This window comes from Colobus angolensis, unplaced genomic scaffold, assembly GCF_000951035.1.
Source record: "Colobus angolensis palliatus isolate OR3802 unplaced genomic scaffold, Cang.pa_1.0 Scaffold132, whole genome shotgun sequence".
In the NCBI taxonomy this organism is placed as follows: Eukaryota; Metazoa; Chordata; class Mammalia; order Primates; family Cercopithecidae; genus Colobus; species Colobus angolensis.
The window spans coordinates 2,968,318-2,981,653 of NW_012114400.1; the positions used below are offsets into that span (position 1 = coordinate 2,968,318).

A 13,336-nucleotide genomic window follows, 5' to 3' on the forward strand; every position below is an offset into this window, starting at 1 on the left:
TACAGACTTAGTATAGAGCATATATACTCACTTTAGTCCAGGTAAGATCAAGTAACTAGTAGAACATCTAAAATATATATCATATGCAATATTTTCCACACAGAGAAAAATATTTTTAGCATTTCAATAACTGTTATTATCCCTAGCAAACTAAAAGGTTGATGCTCAGTAGAAATAATAGATTTTATTTAGAAGGACTGAGGTTCAGGTAAATGTATCCGCATTCCTTTTTTCTTTCTCAAATTATGATGAAAGGTTTTCACAGTCTTATTCTGTTACTGGTTTCCCCAAGTACAAAGTAAAGAAATTAAACAGCCAAACATTAAATTATCTGTTTACTTATAGCATACCTGACATCTTTCCATGGATGTACAAAACGCAGAAAACATAGAGCATTGAAGTAGCTCCAATGTAAAATTTTCAGAGTAAGATTGCTTTTTGTTTTGTCAAATTTAAAATAAACAATCTTTTTTCTTTCGTTTACGTGAAAACATATATTCATTTTCCCTTTTGGAAACACATAGAGTAAGAAACTGTTTCAGAGAAGGTGCTGCACTAAAAAGGCATTATTATGACTGAACATGATTAAACATGGGATAGAAATAACAGACTAGAAATCAACTACGGAAGTGAAATGCCTGTTTAACTCAACTGAAGTGAAATTTAGTAAGTTATCTAGCTTGAAGGCACTATCTGGCACATACTATGTTTTGAGATGGCTAAAACTAAGAAAAATTGCTATGTGGGCAAAACTGACAGAAATTCTGCTTGATTTTATTGCTAGAAATCTACATTTGGCATCTTGATCTGTGTCCCACAGTGTCACACTGTGTTCTAGTCACCCTTGCAGGGCTTTATGTCCTGTTTTTCTCTACCTCTAACCGTATATCTCCTTAGGTCTCTGCTTTCCTGTTTTCTAAGGTGACTGTGAGCTAATCTGATCAACTAAGCCAAGCTAATGTGCTCGCCAATACAGATACATTAATATGAAGTGTTTTAACCCCTTCCATGAATATCTTCCCCAATGCCATATTGGACTCTATAGAAAGTAGTTCTGCCTTTCCTTTCTTATTAAAATAAATTATCAGTGGTGAGAATTTCATATCAGATAGCTTTGAGAACACCATGTCAGATCACGAAAGTATTACTGGGCTTGTGGAGACTTTCAGTGTTTCCACAAGAGACACAAAGGGGATTTTATACCTCATAACAATTAATTTCCTGAATTAATTGGAAGTGAAAAATGGGAATGATTATTTAATTTGAATGTAGCATACTTGTTTTCCAACGAATTGTCTTCCTTACCCATGACTTTGCAGATCGTAAGTGATTTTCTGTTTGATTTTCCTTTTTGCATTTATGTTGTAATGCTTTATATATCTTTTCTGAATTTCAGTTCTCTAATGGAGTAAGACAAAACTTAGGATTTTTGTTACTACCTTCAATTATGTTAGTTGTTAATTTTGGGATAGATCAACTTTTACATTTTGTGGTATCATAATAAGAGTTTTCTTTAAAATTAAATTTTGAGACGGATGAGTGGAATACAGGACACGTGGTCCTCAAAATGCCTATAACAAATTAGAAAATTGTTGGCAGTCAGCAAATGTTAGTTTTCTTTCTTTTAAATACAAAACACTCATCTTGATGCTGTTGAAAAATTTCCTTACTTTATGCCTGACTTCCCCCTACCCCCAGTATGTAGATAAAGTTCATAAGAACTTTGATAGAAAAACTATGATAGAAATTTTGATATAAGACACAATAGAACAGATGTAATATTTTCTGTTTCTGCCCTACTCAAATAGTTTTGCTTTTTCAACGAATGGGACTGGGCAGGGCAGTTGTAGGGAGCCTTTTAAACAATTTGTATGTCAGGAATGCATAGCAAATATCAATTTCCTGTCTGTTATCCTGTATCATCAATAAAAAAAATTTACTCTGGAAATATGAGCTTTAAAAGTCATAACTGAATTCTTGTTCCTAGTGAAAAGACATCCACCAATCCAATTTTGCTATTACAACATACAGATATTCTTTTACTTGTTCTGGAGAAAATAGAATTTTAGAATTTATAACAGCCATCTTTTTAAAAGTATCTCTTTATCTTGTAAATATACATATTCCTGTACATATTGTTTGAATTCCATTGCAGACATTATTATGAATGGTTCATATATATTTTGATAATGACATATAATATCAAATCCACTTATAAACATAATATTTAGGCAGAAATCATCTTGATGAATTAGATGATCTCTAAAGTTTTTTCTAGCTTTAATATTAGGTGATTCTAAGCACGTACAATGGACAATATGTATATTATATATATTTAAAATGGATTCTATAGTGAGAAGTTATTTTTGCAGTTAATAAAAATACTCCATTGCAAATCAATTACTGCACTCATTTTCATAATGCAAAACTGTAAGGTTCATTGGTAATAATAATAACCTCCATGGGAACAAAATAGAAAAAAAAAAAAACAACTGAAAGAAAATTTTCACTGAATTTAACAAATATCAGCAAACTCTCAGTGTTCTTTTCTTTTAAAAACATTATTTCTGTTTCATTAAATTTCTAAAGTAACCTTTCAAAACAAACATTATTTCGACTTTAAAAATTAAAAACCACCTACAAACCACCGCCACAGTAACATGCTACTAAGGAAAAGCCTCAAAACATGCCTTAGCGCTGGATGAATATAGTAGTCCTCACTTTACCTGAGGTTTTGCTTTCTGTGATTTCAGTTACCCTTGGTCAAACTTGATCCAAAAATATTAAATGAAAAATTCCAGAAATGAACAATTCAAAAGTTTTAGATTGTGCAGTGTACTGAGTAGTTTGATGAAATCTCACACTATCCTGCTCTGTCTGGCCCGGGACATGAATCATCTCTTTGTCTACCATATCCACACCGTACGCATTACTCTCTTGGTTATCAGATTGACTGTTGCAGTGCTTGTGTTCAAGTAACCCTTATTTACTTAATAAGGTCCCAAAGCACAAGTGTTGTGATGCTAGCATATTGTTATAAAGCTTCTATTTTATTATTAGTGATTATTGTTAACCTTTGACTGTGTCTAATTTATAAATTAAACTTTATCATAGGTATGAATGTTTAGGAAAAAAACAGTATACACAGGGTTCAGTTCTATCTGTGGTTTTAGGCATCCAGTGGTGGTCCTGGAACATATCCCTCTTGGAAAAGGGGCAACTACTGCACTCCGTTTCCAACTTGGGAGCCAGATCTTCCAACATAAAATTCAAGGACTCATCATTTATTCCCTTCAGTTTTCCCTTCACTCAAAGGAAATTTAAAATTGCAAGATGAGTTCTCCCATCATGGCCTTATTTTAACAGTCTAGAATATCAGGCTAAACATTGCATGTTTACTCTGAGTCTGTATTACTGAAGATGACTGGTGGAAATCACTGAAAGAGAGAAGGATACACTGTATTTAATTGTCTTTGTAGTAGAGAATTCAAAACTTTATGTACTTTGAACTATTTTAAATTAACAATAATATATAAACAGTGAATCACTATTCTTTCCCCTAAGGTAAAATTTTAAAAATTATATTATCAAAAGGACTACTTGTGGACTCACAGTTTGGATCTCTGTGCCTGGTGTCCTTGTTCAGTGGATGAGAATCCCTGTCTACTGAACTCTTCTTGAACTTCAGTAGGTTTAAGCTCAGATTTAAAATCCCGAGATATTGATGACCCTTGCAGAAATAGCTCTGAACAAGTAATAGGATTGGCAGAATTAGCAAGACCTGTTCATTTATAATAAGGCAAAACCAAACAAAGAGTAGTCAGTTTATATTTTACAGAATACATTGAATGGATGAGAGACAGAGATCATTATGAGTACTTATTTATCACAGTAACATGAGTTGTATTCATTAGTCCCATAATCATCTATTGAGGACCTACTTTGTGTGAAACAAGCAGTACCTAGGCACTAGGGTACAAAGACAAACCCCATTTCCTATATCGTGGGGCTTGCAATCTAGTGGGGGAGATAGGTAAGTAAAAAGGTAATCACAATGAAGTGCTATGTTTACTACAACATTGGGAGGAATAAGAGAGATTCTATGATTTTCATCTTCTCTTACTACAGGCTTTTAATACAATTTTTTTCAGATGGGCTTTTTTTTTTTCTTTTTTTTTTTTACAGATCTATTTGCTTTCTGGATTCTAGTTTTATTGATATTTTCTCCTTTTCACTTCTCCTTATTGTTTCTGGTTTTTGCCATTAAAAATTCCTTTCCTGCTGTTTTTTAATGGAGTTTTGAGATGTAGGGGAGGTAGATGCATGTGTTTCATCTTCCGTCTTTTTCTAACATCTTTAATTCTTACAACCAAATTCTCATCTAACTTTGCCAAAGTAGGAAATTTAATTTACTCTAAGCTTAAAACTGGAAATTTTTAATTAGCAAGAGGACAAAATTTTAATATTAATGGCAATTAAAATGAATACATTTAGATTTTTAAATTATAAGGTTTAGTCATATGTAGCTTCACCCAGAAACTTTAAGTAGATCTTAATGCAATTTAAACAGTGATAGTGTCTAAATAAATTTTAATAGTTATGTTTTATTATACTAAATTAATTTGTTATTTATTTATTCTTGTTAGTAGGAGGGAAATCTGTCACATTTCAGAACTTTGTTGGCTTATTCATTTTTTTATTGTAGAATTTGATTTGAAGAATAGAGAAGAGTACATAAAATTTACAATATTTAAGAGAGTCACAACCATAAATATTTTCATAGAGATTCTTCCAGAAATCAAAGTATTTTCTAAATTAACTTTCATTTTCATCCTTAAGTCAGATTTTAAGTCAGATTTTTACCTCCCATTTAGCAGGTTTCCAGTTTGTGTGCTATGCATGTATGTGCTTTTCAACAAAGTTTCTCAGGGCAATTCACTTTCAGTTTTTATGAACTGAGTGTTTTTTCTCTAGCTAAAGAATCTAGAATGTAGTCAGGTGCAATACAAATGTAACTTAAAAGATGCCTTCTGATGGCAAATGTGAAGAAATTTAATATTTCAGTTTGATGATAAAAAATGTCATAGTGGTTTTAACATTCAAAAAATATGTTTTAAGTTACTGTCAAATATAGCGTGGTACTCATATGTTCAAATATGTAATATAGGCACAAGTATAGAGACTTATGGTAAAAAAAAAATTACTATAGCAATTCCTATGCTACCCCCACGTTGCCAACACAGATATTTCCATAATTTGCTTTTTATTTTGTGCTATCTCTGGCACTTGTTTACTGGAAGGATTTGGGGTCATTATGGACATTACACACTTGCCTCCATTTTGGACAAGCATATTTGACCTAATTGCTTCAATTATGAATTGAGTAATTTTTGTAGATCATGAAAACTTGTCAAGAAAAGAGTCAAAGCCCAAAAGGTCATTATTTCACACATATGATTCTTGATTGATGTAAAAACATTTAAAAGTATCAGAATTATATGTTGATGTACTGTTTAGATTTTTATATATGATTTTACATCCAATTTTAAGAATACTAAATACTTTACAAAGCACAAACATTATAAACCAGCTGAAAATATCTTAGAAAACAGGAATAAAAATATTAATAATTAGGACACTTCCTGAGTGCTCATCATGCCAGGTGAGGTACTAATTGTTTACTTTGTGTAATCTTTACAACAATCCTCGGCTCGGAGGTAGGTCAAGTATAATTTTATAGATGAGGAGACAGGCTTGAATAAATTTTGTAACTTATCTAATTGATGCATTTATTCCCCAATATTTGTGGAACGCCTACTGTGTGAAAGCACTCTTCTGTGGACAAGGTATGTCTATATACAGCAGCAAGAAAACAGTTTTTATGTTTCAAATGTTGACATTATGTCCATGCAGACCCCAGCGTTCGAATTCAGGTATGACTTAATTCCATGTTCCCACACTATTAACCAGTAAAGTCTCCTGTTTAGGGCAGATTAAATTACCTGCTCTAAAACGATGAAATTATAGAATTTTCTTTAAATTCTAAACAGCCTTCAATGGAGATTTTTCTGGTTCCAGGGCTGTCATACATATCTACTTCCTCTTTTTTTTTTTTTTTTGAGTGTGAGAAAGTTAATTGTAAGAACAGAATTGACAGAAAAGCGTGAATTCCTTAGGAGTTCAAGGACAGCTATACACTCTAATCCTAGGAGAATGGAATGTCAGCTCAGAATCTTGGAGGATACAATGCTGCGTAAACACCTTAGCAGCTGGGAGGGGTCTGTTGATCTTCCCAGAAGGACTCAAACACCAAGACTGTGGCTTTCCATCCCACTAACAGCATGCACTGCCTGCCCCCAACCCTGCTCCTCCTGCCATGGCTGATCTTCTGTCACTAGTTAATACTCTTCCTAAGGCCTTCCATATCACCTTTACTTTATAGCCTATGCTTCCTCAATATTTATTTTCTTATTTCTTCTGTTTTCCATAACCCCTCTCATGGCCTTGACTCTACTCAAGACACCTATCTATAGAAATTTTTTAAGCCTCCCATGTATTGATAACAGCTTGGCTATTTCCATGTTTCCAAATGAGTATTCTGGGAGAATCTGATTTGTTTAGCCCAAACCATTTTGCTTCATTATGCCATTGGCATAATTTGGCCAAGGTCACACCCTTGTTCTAATCAGCTTTAGCCAGATGCAGGTTATGTGACCTACATAGGGCTACCCTTTCAGTAGGGGCTGGGGCATTTTTAGTAATAAAAGGTATAAGTGAAGCAGACGCTGTGGCAGACATGGTTTTTACTAAAAATAAACCTTATCTTACTTTGAACTTGAAAACATGTCCCTCAATCTTCAAATAGCAGAATTAAATTTAGAGCTGGAAGGGCATGTTGGAAACAAGACCATACTGCTGAAAAGACTTACCAGAATGAGATAGTGCTGTAATTTATTCTGTTTAGGATTTTATTTCCGTTTTCCAATATGTGCTACTCTTTCGTGTCTGAATTTTATTCTTCTTGATTGAGAAGAGGAAAGCAAGGTAAGAATTCCAGTTTCTCTTTCTCTTTGCAATTTATTATTCATGTAAAGAGGAGACATATCTTCCTTCATTGTCTTCTTACTATATGCATAATTTAAAATCTTTTTATTCTTAACATATTTTTGAAACCTAGTTTACTTTAGATTATAGTATTCTTAGTATTATTTTATCATATTTGATTGCATACCCTTTTTTCCACCTTTTTATAGTATCCTTTAACAAATCATCTGGGCATTCACTGAGATGTTACAACATCAGCCACTTTATCTTTCTCCTTCCCTAAAAATATGTGGAGATAGTTATCAGAATTTTATTATCTCTTGATGTTTTTTCTTTTAGAGAGTCTTTGGCAAAAGAATATATAACTTTTTTTTTTTTTTTTTTTTTTTAAGAGAAGGGGTCTCATTATGTTACCCAGGCTGGCCTTCAAGTCCTGGGGTCAAGTAACTCTTCTGCCTCAGCCTGCCAAGTAGCTGGGATTACAGGCATCTTTCTTCTGTAATGCTCATTGCCTTCTATATATCTGTAGCACTTATTCTTCTATAGTCAGCCTTCCTTTTCTTTTCTTTTTGTAGCTTAAGTCCCTTAGTTGTTTCCTTTTGAAGGTTTACAACACATCCTTGTTACTGGTTGGTTATTTTTTTGCTGGACAGAATTAACTCTGGAGTAGCAATTTAATGTTTTATCCTCCATCTTTTGAAAAATATTGTCAAAAGATGGAGGGTAAAACATTATCCTCCATCTTCAAGAAATTTTTATTTGTACTGAAGGAAGTTTCCATGATAGTCCATTTGGTATCACTAGATATTCCTTTATATCTAGTGATACCCACCTGAGGCTGGGTAATTCATAAAGAAAAGAGGTTTGTTTGACTCACGGTTCTGCAAACTGTACAAGAAGCATGGCATCAGTAACTGATTCTGGTGAGGCCTCAGGAAGCTTTTATTAATGGCAGAAGGCAAAGGGGAGCTAGTGTGTCACATGGTGAAAGTGGGGCAACAGACAGGAGGGAGGTCCCCGACTTTTTTAACAACCAGATCTCATGTGAACTCCTTACTGCTGGGAGGGCCCCAAGCCATTCAGGAGGGATCTGTTCCCATGACCTAAACACCTCCCAAGAGGGCCCCACCTCCAACTTTGGGGATCACATTCTCTCTCTCTCTCTCTCTCTCTCTCTCTCTCTCTCTCTCTCGACAGAATCTTGCTCTGTCTTCCAGGGTGGGGTGCAGTGGTGCAATTTCAGCTCACTGCAAACTCTGCCTCCCAGATTCAAGCAAGTCTCCTGCCTAAGCCTCCCAAGTAGCTGGAATTACAGGCCTGCACCACCATGCCCAGCTAATTTTTGCATTTTTAGTAGAGACAAGGTTTCACCATGTTGACCAGGCTGTTCTCGAACTCCTGACCTCAAGTAATATTCCCACCTTGGCCTCCCAAAGTGCTGGGATTACAGGCATGAGCCACCGTGCCCAGTCCCCATATTCTTTTAAAAAATCTGAGCATATTTAAATTTTACTCCACATATTTTGCTATCTTTACAGGGAATGCATCCCGAATGCAACAAATAATATGCTTTTCACATTCCATTATGCATATTTTTGCAGAAAATGAATGTTATTCTCAGAAGAGAACTCAAAAAGGATTTCTATGAAGTCTCTGGCAGAAAACCAAGACATTTACAAATGCAAGTGGTATTTACATTTTCTTTTTTTAAAGACCATGATGTAACATGAGAAAACAAAATACCAGAAGTGAAAGGCTGGCTCCACTGAAGATGTTCAGTAATAAGATTTGATTTTTTAAAATCACATCTTTTATGGGCTCTCAGGACATGGAAACAAGATCAAAAAAGGTGGTTTTCTGGAGACTTTCCAATCAAAGCAATGAAGATTTAAAGTCAAATAAAAGGTAAATGGAAAAAAATACAGTAAGGTACAAAAAGATGATTCCTAGAAAGACATCAGAAATCAAGCCAGAAGAAGAGCAGTGGTAAAGATTCACAGGAATTAGGAAGAAATTTTGAAATAATTAGGAAGTGGTTTTAAATAATGATATGAACTGTTTTACATAGGACCTTAAAAATTGTGGTGCTATATTATTATATCATTTAATCCTCATAACAAGATATGAAGGGTACTATTGCCTCTATTTTACTGTGGAAGCTGTTTTAGAGAGGTCTAGTAGCTAGTTAATAGTCACACCTCGAGGAAATGACAATCAGCATTCTAACCCAGGTTGCAAATCCACTGTTCCTCCACTAGATTACACACAATCTATTTCTATACATCACTGTATGGATCATAGGCAATAAATTAAACCTAAAATGTCAACAAAAGCAAGTAAATACATCTTGGTATTTTCCACAAACATTTGGTATGATTCAAAGCTCAGGGAAAAATGATAATAAAAGAATAAAACAGGCCGGGCGTGGTGGCTCACGCCTGTAATCCCAGCACTTTGGGAGGCTGAGGGGGGCGGATCACGAGGTCAGGAGATCGAGACCATCCTGGCTAACATGGTGAAAACCCGTTTCTACTAAAAAATACAAAAAATTAGCGGGTGCCTGTAGTCCCAGCTACTCGGGAAGCTGAGGCAGGAGAATCGCTTGAACTCGGGAGGCAGAGGTTGCAGTGAGTTGAGATCATGCTCCTCACTCCTCCAGCCTGGGGGACAGAGTGAGACTCCATCTCAAAAAAAAAAAAAAAAAAAAAGGGATGCGGGGGTTGATTTTGCCAAATGTACCTTTTAATTTGTATGAGTTCAAATATCTAATTTGAGGTATAGACAACTTAGCAAAATTTTCTATGACATGTATGGCACCAGATATTTAAAATCTCATAACTATTATTTTGACTGGTATGCAGCACATCACATGGTCATAAAATTGTCTGAGGAAATAATCGATGCTCCATTGCTTAACTATTGCTTAATTTGTTTCACTTAGTTTACATTTTCTACTGTTTTTTTAAGAGATAAAGCGATAGAGACAGGACATTATCTTAAGTGAAACAAGCCGAGTACAGAAAGACAAATATCACATGTTCTTACCCATAAATGGGAACTAAAAAGTTTATCTCATGGAGGTAGAGAATGGAATGCTAGTTCACAGAGGCTGGGAAGGGATAGGAGATGAAGAGAAGTTGGTTAATGAGTTCAAAACTAGAGTTAGACAGAAGGAATAAGTTTTGATAGCACCATAGGGTGACTACTGTTAATAAAGGTAGATTGTCTAGAAGAGATGTGAAATGTTCGCAGCAGAAAGAAATGATAAATATTCAAGTAGATGCATATCCTAAATACCAAGATTTGATCGTTAAACATTGTATGCATGTATTAAAATATCACACGTACCTCATAAATATGTACAATTATTCTGTATCAATAAAAAATAAACCCAACTGTTAGAGCTAACAAATATATTTAATGATATTGCAGGATAAAAAATCAACATACAAAAATATGTTGTGTCTCTATACACTAACAACGGACTATGTGAAAGGGAATTAGAGAAAACAATCTCATTTACAATTGCATCGAAAAGAATAAAATACTTAACAACTAAATAGATAAAAGACTCAGATCCTGAAAACTACAAGACATTGCTGAAAATAAAATGTAAAGACATCCCATTTTCCTAGAGTGGAAGATTTAATAATGTTAAAATTTTAATACCAATTTACAGGTTGTATTTAATCCTTATCAATAATCCAATTTTTTATGTAAATAGAAAATCAATCCTAAAATTCACAAAGGACCCTAAATACCCTAAACTACCCTTAGAAAGAACAAAACTGTAGGCATAACACTTCCTGGTTTCAAAGTTGATTACAAAGCTACAGTAATTAACATAGTATGGTACTCACATAGACAGACACATATAGCAATGCAACAGAATAAAGGGTCCGGAAAAAATCCCACACATATAAAGTCAACTGATTTATAACAAGGGTGCCAAGAATACATGATGGGGAAAGAACAGTTTTTTCAACAAAATGGTGTCGGGAGAGTGGATTCCACATGTAAAAGAATGACGTGAGACCTTTATCTTACACTATATACAAAATCAACTCGAAATGGATTAGACTTAAATATAAAACCTGAAACTGTAAAACTCCTAGAAGAAAACAGGAAAAATTTTGTGACATTAGTCTTGGCAATGATTTCTTGGATATGTCACCAAAAGCACAGGCAACAAAAGCGAAAGTAGACAAATAATACTACATCAAACTAAAAAGTTTCTGCAAACAAAGGAAACATTTAACATAATGAAAAGCCAACCCATGAAGTGGAAGAAAATATTTGCAGGCCACTTATCTAATTAGGAGTCAATATCTACAATATATAAGGATCTCCTTCAACTCAATAGCAAAAAGCACATAACCTTATTAAAAACTCAAAACCTTTGCAGAGCAGTCATAAATTGAAAAAATAAAAAATAAAAAAATAAGAAATAAAAACTGGACAAAGCATTTGAATAGATATTTCTCCAAATAAGACATACAAATGGCCAATAAGTATATGAAAAGATGCTGAACATTGCTCATTATCGGGGAAGTGCAAATCAAAACCACTTTAAAATATCACCTTATATCTGTTAGGATGGCCATTATAAAAAAAAAAGTCGCTTGTAAATACCATGTAGGTATATACTGTCTATTCTATCTAAATTGCTAATGTCTCTCTTGTAGTTGGATAATGTAGTCCATGTACATTTGTTGTGATGACTGATAGATTTAACACCTATCATTATATGTTTTAATTTTTTAATGACATTTATATGATTTAATTTTTGCCTTTGTCTCTTATTACCAAAATTCCTTTTGATTGATTATATTTTCCTTAATCCCTATAAATTCCTTCTTCCATTTGGAAGACATTCATTATTAAAAAAAATGTTTCAATGAAATATATTCAAAAAGGGCATATATCATGAACTCATTGAATTTTCACATTTTACTGCCAGTCACCATTTGTCTTTCTCTGAGAGTAATCATTATTCTAACTTCTAACATCATATAGTCTATAATATGTGTGTTATATATAAAACATGTCTACATACATAGATGGCTCTTAAACATAAGGAAATATGTTTATGAGAAAGTAAAATTATACTGATACCCTTCCTGACTTATCAGATACGCAAAAACTCAAAAATCTTAGCGACATATTCTGCTGGCAAGATGTGGGATAGCACTTTCATACGTTCCTGGTAGGAATAAAAATTGGTACAAAACTTATAAAGGAAAATTTGACATTATCTAACAAAATTACATGTTATTACCTTTTGACCTAGCAATTCCACTTATGAGTATTTACCCTGAAAATATATCTCTAACTATATGAGAATTTATATGCATACATTTATTTATTGAAGCATTGTTTATAATTTTACAATATTAGGAACAACCTAAATGTCCATCCATAGGAAGTTGGCTAAATTAACTATGGCACATTCATAGAATGAAGTACTATGGAAATTTAAAAGGAAAAGATCTCTAAGACTGATATGAAGTGATTTGCAGAATATATTGTCAAGTTGGAAAAGCAAAGTTAAAATTGTATGAAGTATATATAGTATGCTATCTTTGGGGTAAGAGAGAGAAGGAGATACAAGAAAATATACATATATCTGTTTATTTTTGCAAAAAGAAACGCAGGAATGAAAAACCCAGAAACCAATAAGATTGGTTACCTGCTAGGAGTGAGTGAGAATCAAGAGTTGAGAATGAGGGAGTGATGCCTCCCCAAGTATAATTTTTCATACAGTTTTAACTTTTGTAATCTTGCTAATATTTTACATACTCAAACTAAACTCACAAAATAAATCTAATAAAAATCAGAGGAATCTAAAATGGAATTCAAACAGAAACAAGTGAAAGTATTTCAAATAAAAATACAACCACATTGAAGATGGGGGCAATGGACCCAAGTTATTTTTTGATGTAGTGTTTTGGAAACTTAACCTAGGAATAAAGACCGAAAGAACTATATATAAGTACTGAACTTTAATAAGTAGCACTGTTGTTTTTGATGTTGTAAGTTAGTAACATGTTATGCTTTATGTGTTTTTAAGGATTGGGCAAACAAATAAATTGAGTGTAAAAGAAGTCTGATTCCTCATTGTTGAAAGAAAGACAGCCATGGATTGGGAAAAGAGTAGAGTGAATCCTGTGATTGGGATTGAAGATATCAGTATGAATTCACAGCTTGTTCTATCTACCTGTCTATCAGCTATCTGATTATCTGTTTATCATCTATCTATCTATCATCTATCAAACTTATCTATCCACCCATC

General features: G+C 33.6%; 1 protein-coding gene and 1 long non-coding RNA gene across 2 annotated transcripts in view; one reads left to right on the forward strand and one right to left on the reverse strand.

Annotated features, from left to right (window-relative positions):
* PDC (phosducin) overlaps nucleotides 1-3,665 on the reverse strand; it is a 16,233-nt gene extending 12,568 nt beyond the window's left edge. Inside the window, exon 1 of the mRNA XM_011934189.1 lies at nucleotides 3,613-3,665. The gene's annotated coding sequence lies outside the window, so the exon portion shown is untranslated. The remainder of the gene's footprint in view (nucleotides 1-3,612) is intronic.
* The window catches only part of LOC105506148, a 34,323-nt gene extending 21,189 nt beyond the window's left edge, over nucleotides 1-13,134 (forward strand). Inside the window, exons 4-5 of the long non-coding RNA XR_001000877.1 lie at nucleotides 8,870-8,949; nucleotides 13,115-13,134. This is a non-coding gene — a long non-coding RNA (uncharacterized LOC105506148). The remainder of the gene's footprint in view (nucleotides 1-8,869; nucleotides 8,950-13,114) is intronic.
* The last annotated feature ends 202 nt before the right edge of the window (nucleotides 13,135-13,336 follow it).